This window comes from Gossypium raimondii, chromosome 13 (assembly GCF_025698545.1).
Source record: "Gossypium raimondii isolate GPD5lz chromosome 13, ASM2569854v1, whole genome shotgun sequence".
NCBI lineage: Eukaryota > Viridiplantae > Streptophyta > Magnoliopsida > Malvales > Malvaceae > Gossypium > Gossypium raimondii.
The window spans coordinates 40,941,832-40,951,732 of NC_068577.1; the positions used below are offsets into that span (position 1 = coordinate 40,941,832).

Genomic DNA, 9,901 nt, shown 5'->3' on the forward strand with positions numbered 1-9,901 from the left:
ACCCTTGAACCTTAAACCCAAATATTAAACCCTAAATCTTAAACCCTAAACCTAAACCTTAAACCAAGAGCCCTAAACCTTAAATCTCAAAACCTTAAATATTAATGTTTGGGGTTCAAGTTCAAGGTTTGGGATTTTGGGTTCAGGGTAAAATAATCACCAAAAGTATGTGTTAATAACATGGAAAAAAGTGCACAAAAATTACTAATTTTTTAAAAAAATTGCTTGCACAAAAATAAAAAAAATATTAACTTATGGAAAAAATAGAATGATTAAAATTTGCAAAAGAAGAAAAGATGTTTGTTTATAATTTAAAAATTGATTATTTTAAGTGTATAATAATACTTTGTTATCTTTAAAATTTTATGACATGTCACTATTATATTGGTGCCTAAAAACTATACTTTTAGGATCATTCTAATATAATTTATTCTCATATAGATATAGATTTTATCTACTAATAATCACATGAAAAGTAAGTGTATATATATATATATATATATATATATATATATATATATATATATATATCGGGAGGATCCACTTACACCGTGTAAAATTAACTTTCATACATTTTATACGATTAATATTTTAACGATCCAATTGTTGAATTTATCGATATAATTGTACTTATCATGCATGTAAAAATTTAAATTGATTTGATATCTCTATCATATAATCTAAAAAGTGTTTATATTAATATTTATTGAACGATTCAAAGTTTTTTATATAAAATAAATAGTTAGAAAATTTTAATTTACGTAAAATTTGACATGTATAATCTACATAAATGGAATATGAAATATGATGGTTGGATTGTTAAAATTTTAATCATACAAAAATATACAAAATGGTGTAAAACTATTTTGGTGTAAGTGAATCTTTCCTAATACTTTTACCTAAAAAGTGCAATGAATTTGTACTAATTAAATTATAATTAATTAAGTAATTATATATATTACATATAGTGTAAGGAAAAGGAATATTTCTCATCTTCATCATCTTTTAACCGAAGCAAAAGAAAAAAAGGAACCTAAAGGAAGCTTGAACTTTCGACCCTAATTTGGTATGTGCAATTTAGTTATTTTCTTGTAATTTTTATAGATGTGAGGTCATGGGAGCTTGATTTAGCTAGCACATTTACCAATTTGTAAAACTATTAAAGTTTTAGAAAGTTTCCATTGATGATTTTTTGAAGTTTTAGGTATTAAATTTATAGATTCTAAGCTTAGATGTGAAAAATGACTAAATTGCAAAGCTTACTTGATAGTTTTGTACATTAGAAACTAAACTGAATAAGATATAAAATTGACAGAGAAATAAGAAATAGGAGGTTTCTAACGAGTAATAGTGAAATAAGATTTCAAATTGAAGTTTAAAATTGAAAATTAGGTTAGTCTTGATTTTAAGGGATAAATTGAAGAAATTGAAGATACCAAATGATAGGGATAAGTGTGGAACAAGATCATAAGTTTGTCAAAGTCGCAGATTTGACTTAGAGCTCTAGATGTTCAAAAAGAAACTATAACATCCAAAAATTTAACTTAAAAGTTTTGAGGAATTATTTCAAAGATGAGTAAATAGCCCAATGGTTAAAAGGAAATAAAGAAGCATGGAAATTAGATCAATGTCTTAAGTTTGAATCCCTTCCCCTGCAAATAGTTAAAATTTTTCCTTCTCCCTATTTTTGTGCTACCTCTACCTAGTAAACTAGGTATAAATATCAATTTTTTCAGCCTTTAGCCATTTTCTTTTCACCCTAGTCGCCCCTTCTTCTTCCTCTCCTTTTTTCTCTTCAAATTTTCTTTTCTTTTCCCTTGTGTGCCACCGCCCAAACCACCAAGATCCACCATCCCTTTTTTCTTACTTTTGCATCAAGTTCTTGCACCATTCTCCTCTTCTCCTTGCTACCATTTTCCCTATTTTTTTAGCCTTAAACCTGAAATCTTTAACCCCCAAGAACGATCTCCATTGTTGCCCATGAAGCTCCATTGTTGCCCTTTCCTTGTAGCTAGTGTAAGTGACACTTTTCTTTCGTTTTCTTGGCGAATCTACTAAGAAAATACCTAATTTTCTAGATCTTTTGGGGTTATTTTTAATGATTTTATAGGTAAATTTTTATCCTTCAAAACTGATTTCAATTGGCTTTCAAATCAACTCCGATTTGCCATTTTTGGTGGTGGTGTGCCGCGCCTAAAGGCACGAAAAGGGATGCCATTTTCTTTAATTTTTACCATCTATTTCAAGAAAAATCATGGTCTCATAAAATCTTCCTAATCAGCCTCTAATATTGTGTGACTTATAAAAATTCAATCTTGATCATTCGACAACTCGGATCTGACAATTCGGGAAGAGTAAGTGTGGTTGGATGTGTGTTAATGCGTAGTTTCAACTTAATTGTTGGGGAAATTATTAATTGATTAGATTAAGGTTTTTAGTAATTGAATATCTATGGGTTTTTTTAGTATTTAATTGTGTTAGGTGTCGAATCAAATGCCTCGAACCAACAATGAAGCCTTTGGACGTTTGCGCGTACATTTCCCGTTGAACCAGTCTGGGTAACTTAGTCGCTTTGGATCAGGAATTTTTATGGAAATGTCGATTCTATTAAATTCTTATGGGTATGTTCTAAGTTTTTTTGACAGCGACCTACCTCAATAAATTCATATTTATTTTATTTTAGGTTCGATTTAAGGTTTTAAGGAGAAATCGTGTGCTTCGCATGTAGTGATGCAGTAGTGCGAAAATAAGGTGTGGGTCCTAACTCATTAACTTGAATGTTTTAATAATATTTTAAATGATATAAATATGGATTTCTGGTCAAGTTTAGTTAAATGACTAAGTGAATGTTTTAAAGTGGCTAAATCAGGTACGTTACTAGCCTTAACTAAATGGCATGTTTGCAAAGTTGCATGGTTGATTGATTGGAACTAATATGAATGGTTTGTTAATGTAATGTATGATTGGTTGTATTTATAACATGTATTAATTTGGAAATAAATATTGAATGCCTAAAATCTTGTTGGGTAAAATGCCATGAAAAGTATTGAATGAAACACTATTGTACATGCACTGTGATTATTTTCCTAAAGTGTTAACGAATGATAGTATGATAAAATGTCACCGTGTTGATGGTGAAGTTGAACGCTTGATAAGTGAACGTTATAATGAGGACATATATATTATGCTACTGAATGAAAACATATGAAACGTGCATTTGATTAAAATTAGTATGACATATAGCATGTGCATGGGGTGGGATATTGTGGTTGGCGGAGGAGTTCTGTGGAGTAACAATGGCATATTAAGTCCGCATATATGTTGTCAGTGCACTGTACAATGAGTAATGAGGAAAATGACGATTATATCACATTTTATGTTAAATAGCAGTATTTCTACATAACGTTATATGGGGGTTTAACCACATTGAGCTTTGCTCGCATTGTTTGGAGTTTGGTAGACGAGTTTTGGGGAACTCATGGTGTGTAGCAAATGGTAAGGGTAGGATTTCATTATGCATTATGATGTGTCCATGATATTTATGACTGATTTTACTTATGATATGCACGTGTTGCAAATATAATACTGGTGAATGATATTAGCATGTATGATTGAATGGTCTAATTGATTTGACTCACACTACCTCACCCCATAGTTTCAACCTTCTCAAGTAACAAACGTGAATAGGATTGGACATGACATACGGACATACGACGAGCTTCGGACATTTTTTTAATTTTGCTTGGTTTTTAGTTAAATTTATTCAGTTTTTAGACTGTAAAGCTATTTGAACTATCATTGGGTTTTTTTTCCTGCTTGGGATTTTCGTGCATGCATACTTGAAATATAGATTTGGTTTTTATAGGATTATTTGAAATTGGACAAAGCATGATATCTGGCTTAAACAATTAATTAATTAATATCGAATTTTTCGCTACCATAAAAGATAACAAAATTTCTCGTCAAGGAATGTTGAGTTGATTGTTATTTTCAAACCACTTGTGCTAATAACATGACCTAAGAATGGTAGATTTAATAAATAAACGTTTTCCAAAAATAACAAAGATACACTGCGGTTTTTCCTAAAAGAGAGGGTACTTAAGACTTGCAACGTACGATAGGTTAGCTGTGTCTCATAGGTGACTAATGTGATCTCCATGATTCGACCATAACGTCTAGGACAGGTTTGAGAGTTTAGATTTAGTGGCATCAGAGTTAAGGCAAAGAATCCTGGATGACATACATAAAAAGGGAAAATTTTTGGAAAAAACAACCACAATGTTTTGAAAAATATTTTTTTTTCAAGAAATGACGAAGTCCGAAGGTCTAATGTTGTGCCCATAGAAACAATATCAAAATTTTAGAGAAACACTAGAAACTATTGCATAAAATTTTAAATAAAATAACTTTAATTAAGAGTGCGCTAAAAGATTAAACAAAATACTAAAGATATTCTTACTTGTAAATTATAGATCTCATAAAACATCAAAATGAATACTCGTGGGATGATAACTTGTGGTAGGAGGGGCCGTAGGAGGTGACCTCCAATGGCTCCAGTTGAGTCGTTCACATCTCAAGAGCTCGTATAGAATGTTGAGCCCAGTGAGGCCGTTAGTGAACCTACTACTAAGGGTGGAAATAGGGGTAATATGAATTATGATAATGAATACAATGATGACGATTTGGTAATGCAGTCTTAGTTAAAGGCCTTATAGAGGGTCACTGAGGCCCCGACTAGTGGTATTAGTCGTGGGACGATTCTTGAGAGGCTCCGCTCTAGTGGGGTAGAGTTGTTCAGAGTTATTGTTGGAACCACCGCTATAGTGGTTGAGTATTGAATGGAGACCATTGAACTTATATTGGATGACTTGGACTACATTCATGAGTAGAAACTTAAGGGTGTCGTGTCCTTGTTGAGGGACGAGGCATGCAGGTAGTGGCAATTAGTGGTTAGGGCTACGCTACTAGAGCGTATTGAGTGGGCTTATCTTTAGGATGCTCTTCAAAGTAAGTTTGTGGGTACGCAATATGTTAAGGCTCGACATTTGGAGTTCAAAGAGCTTAAACAAGGTGATATGATAGTTTCTGAATATGAGTCGGAGTTTCTAAGGTTGAGCCACTATGCATCCAGTATGGTGGCGCCAGAATAGGAAAAAAGTTTCCATGTTCAAGAGAGTTTTAGGTATGATCTTAAGGTGCATGTGGCTCCACATTAGAAGCGTGTATTTGAGGCTGTGGTCAAGAAGACCAAAATTATTGAGAAGCTTATGTGTGTGGAGTGCGAGAAAAAGGGGAAATAGAAAGATCAACCTAGGAGAGAGATGAGCTCTGCTAGCCCAAATCTGATATGTATTAAGCGGGCTACAAAGGCTAGGCCTTGAAAACTCTAAATTATATAAATTTTTATAGTTGTTTATATGACTTTTTTTACTTAGAATTTATGTTAATCCCGAGTATTTGGATATTTAATTAGGTGATTTTTGTTCATAATGAGACAATGGACATAATTTTAGTAAAATATGAAATTATATGAATTTATGTATTAAATTTTGCATAATTTAACTATCTTATGTTACATAGTAATTTATGTGCTTTAATTGTTGTAATCGGGCCATTAAATTAGTAAGTGTAGGAGCTTATTTAAATCAGATATGGACATGAGTTATACTCTACCTCAATTGGACAGAAAAGACAACAATTTGAGTTAAGAGAAGTCAATTTGATCTAGTTGAAGTTCTCTTGTTTAGAAGAGCAAGTCTGATAATTATTTGGGTCAAAAAACCGTCCAAGTAGGACGAAGGTAGCCCAATTTGGCTAAGGCATTAAGAGCTGCTCAAGTTAGATTTAGGGTAATTAATTTGGAGGTCCTTGCACTTGTGAAAAAAATTAGAAATCAACCCCCAACTAATGCCCAAGAAACTTTCCAACCCCTTGCATGATTCATGCATGAAATCAAGCATGAATCCAACCACCACCAACCTCTTCCTCCATATTTCATGGCCGGCCAAGAAAGGGAGCATTTTAAGGGATCACCATGCTATTTTTAGCAAACTTCCTAGCCATTCCTCTACTATAAATACTACCATTTATTCATCTCTCAATTCATCTTTCTCTCATTTTTTCTCCTCTCTCTTCCACGCATAATCCATCCATTTCTCCACCTCCCTTAGCTAGTATTTCCCTTGAGGAAACCACTCTTGGCTGACCACTTTGAGGAGTATTTTGTGAAGGAGCAATCACGAGAATCGAAGGAAGCCACCACGATCGGTCTTCAGAGAATCACTAAAATCATCAAGAGTTTCTTCTTTCCTATTCTTTAATTTTATTCTTAGTTGTTCAACATGTTTGCGAATTGTTGTGATGTTTTTTCATTGACAATGATGACTTAATTTTGGTTAGCTAGAATAATTGCAATGATTGGATAAACTTCATTTAATTCATGTTTATATTGTTTTGTGCCTCAGTTGTTCATGATTACAATTAAAATCATTATGTATTTCATGCATTAAAATATGTTTGAATGCATTAGAATTAGTTAGTCAATCCTAATAAGATGATAACTAATGGACACAATAATTCAAGGTGCATGCTTAATTAATATCCCAATTAGAATAAATTAGAGGTTCGTAATAGACTAAAAGAACTTATTACCTTGTATAAATTTAGGTTTGTGTGATTAAATTGTTTCAAAACTAATCCATCCCTGTTACTTCACATAAATTCTAAGGAATCATTAGTTAAATTATGACATTGGTTTATGCATATTTTTCTAAGTATAAGATTCGGTTGAACTTATATGAGATTCCCAGTTAATGAATGATTGAGTTGCCATGAAATATTTTCCGGACATTGTTAAACATAATGAAAATGAATTGAGTCCAGTGTTGTAATTGTTCTATCTTATTCATGTTATTCTTGTTGAACTTGTGAAATTGCTTCTAAACTATCACCCTGAATTTTATTGTATCTCATTTGCATTTAGGTTAATTTGCATCTAGTTAATTATTTTAATTTTAACATCTATCACTTCAAAATTATTGTGTTTACTTTACCAACTAGTAAATTCATAACTTTTCAATTATTTGATTAACAGATACAATCCATGTGGAGATGATAACTCTTTTACTTACTTATTACTTGATAATAACTGTGTACACTTGCACAAACTTATGCATTACAAGTTTTTGGCACTGTTGCCGGGTACTGTTAATTTAATCATTATTTGTGAAATTATTTCTTGCAATTTGGTTTTTTTATTTTTATTTTTTATTTTTTATTTTTTGTGATTTCTTTTTAGGTGTTTATGGGTGTAGATCAAATCATTAATTCATTCCTAGTAGACCGTGAGATCGAGCGGACATTTAGACAAAGAAGACAAGAAAGATTAGCCCAAAGACAAGCCACAAAAATGGACCTTGAAAATCAGAACAATGTTAAAAGGAATAGAACTGCTAATGTTCGTAATCCAATCCTTGTTTCTAATGATAGGGGTCGAGCTATAAGGCAGTATGCTGTGCCATTTTTTAATGAGTTAAATTTGGGAATTAGGAGACTGGAGAATGAGGCACCATAATTTTAACTAAAGCCTGTGATGTTTCAAATGCTTTAAACAATGGGCCAATTTAGTGGAATGCCCGCAAAAGATCTACACCTTCACCTTCGACTATTCATGGAGGTGAGTGATTCCTTCAAGATAGCCAGTGTAACTGAAGACATATTGAGATTGAAGTTGGTTTCGTACTTGTTGCGAGATAGAGCATGCCCATGTCTTAATTCGTTGCCACCCAATTCAATTTCTACTTGGAAAGAATTAGTTAAAATCCTTCTGGTAGAGTATTTCCCACCTACCAAAAATGTTAGGTTGCTAAATGAGATCACCACTTTTCAGCAAATGGATGACGAATCTCCATATAAGGTATGGGAAAGATTCAAAGAGTTATTATGTAAATTTCCTCACCACAAGATTTCGTATTGCATTCAACTAGAGACGTTTTATAATGGTCTCAACACACACACAAGGTTGGTGGTAGATGTTTCTGTGAATGGTGCTCTCTCTTGTTGAAGTCTTAAAATGAGGCTTACGAAATTATCGAGAGAATAGCTAGTAACAACTACCAGTGGCCAACAAGTCAAGTAGCTTCAGGAAGATGAGTAGCCGGAGTGCATGAACTAGATGCCCTCACTTCACTCTAAGCTTAGGTATCTTCTATATCTTCTATGTTGAAACAGTTTACAACTAACTGTTTAAATCATGTTGCAGCCTAACCACCGAGTCACTTTGACGTTATTTCCTACGTATACTGTGGGGACGATTATTCTTTCGAGAATTGTCCATCAAATCTTGAGTCAGTTTATTATGTAAGGAATCAACACCAAAATAGAAGTGGAAAAATACCACAGTCCAACTTATATAATCCTTTATGGCAGAGCAAAACGAGGTAATCTCATCACTTGTTCCAATTAATGAAAAGTTTCCAGATCAGCATATCTTCGACGTAAATCAAATCCATGAAACTCTTTGGTTTTCTAATTTTGCAAAATATTTAGCATGTGGAATAATGCTTCTAGAAATGACATACCAACAAAGAAAGAAATTCCTTTAAAATAGTCGGTATTATTTCTGAGAGGATTCGTTTTTGTTTAAAAAATATGCAGATAATATAATCAGGAAGTGCATAGTTGGAAGTGAGATTGACGAGATCTTATACTATTGTCATTCATCTTCAAGTGGGGGGACACTTCGGTGGTTCCTGTACTGCAGCTAAGATCTTACAAGTTGGATTATTCTAGCCAATAGTGTTTAAGGATGCACACGCATATGTGAAGAATTGTGATCGATGCTAAAGGATTGGGAACATCTCAAGAAGAAACAAGATGCCCTTGACAAACATACTAAAGGTAGAATTATTTGACGATCGAGGCATTTATTTTCTAGGCTTGTTTCCTTATTATGGTAACATGTACATCTTAGTGGCTGTTGACTATGTATCCAAGTGGGAGAAAGCTAAGGCATACACAAAAAATAATGCTAAGGTAGTCATGTGATTCCTGCATAAGTATGTTTTTACACGGTTTGGGACTCCGAGAGCTATAATTAGCAATGAAGGATCTCACTTTGTAAACAAATGAATTAAGTGGTTGCTTGACAAGTATGATGTGAAACACAAAATTTCCATTCCCTATCATCCACAGTCAAATGAGCAAGTTGAACGGGTAAACCGTGAGATCAAAGGAATCCTTGAGAAGGTGGTTCGACCTAACTAAAAAGATTGGTCTCGGAGGCTTGATAATGCTCTATGGGCTTATCGAATAGCTTTTAAGACACCATTAAGAATTACTCCTTATCGGTTAGTCTTTAGAAAGGCATGTCATTTGCTGTTTGAGTTGGAAAATAAAGTTTTCTGGACTTTGAAACAATTAAATTTGGACCTAAAGCCAATGAGAAAAGAATGCTACAACTTGGTGAGTTGAAGGAGTTAAGGTTGTTTTCGTACAATAATGCCAGGATGTACAAAGAAAAGATTAGGAGACGATATAACAAAGGTTTAGAACCTCGAGAATTCAGAGAAGGTAAAGAATTTTTGTTGTTCGATTCAAGGCTAAGATTATTTCCTAGAAAGCTCAAATTTTGATGGAAAGGACTATACACCATTCACAAAGTCTATCCATATAGAGTGGTAGAATTACAAGATAAAAGGGAGGTACATTTAAAGTTAATGGTTACCGTCTCAAACACTTTTGGAATAATGATGTTGAGCGAGCCGAGACCGCGCTCGACTTAATGGACCATTAAGTTTTTTAATAAATGGCACAATTAGAAAATTTTTCTTGAATTAGTAAATTAAATTAATTTTATCTAGGGAGATTGTGACTTAAGTGGAACTATTTGTGACCCTCCAAC

The 9,901-nt window shown here is 33.1% G+C and overlaps 1 non-coding gene across 1 annotated transcript; it reads right to left on the reverse strand.

Moving 5' to 3' along the window:
- Positions 1-7,858: 7,858 nt before the first annotated feature.
- Positions 7,859-7,965, reverse strand: LOC128036399 (small nucleolar RNA R71). The gene has a single exon (XR_008193196.1). It is a non-coding gene; the product is annotated as a small nucleolar RNA R71 (small nucleolar RNA).
- Between the last annotated feature and the right edge of the window lie 1,936 nt (positions 7,966-9,901).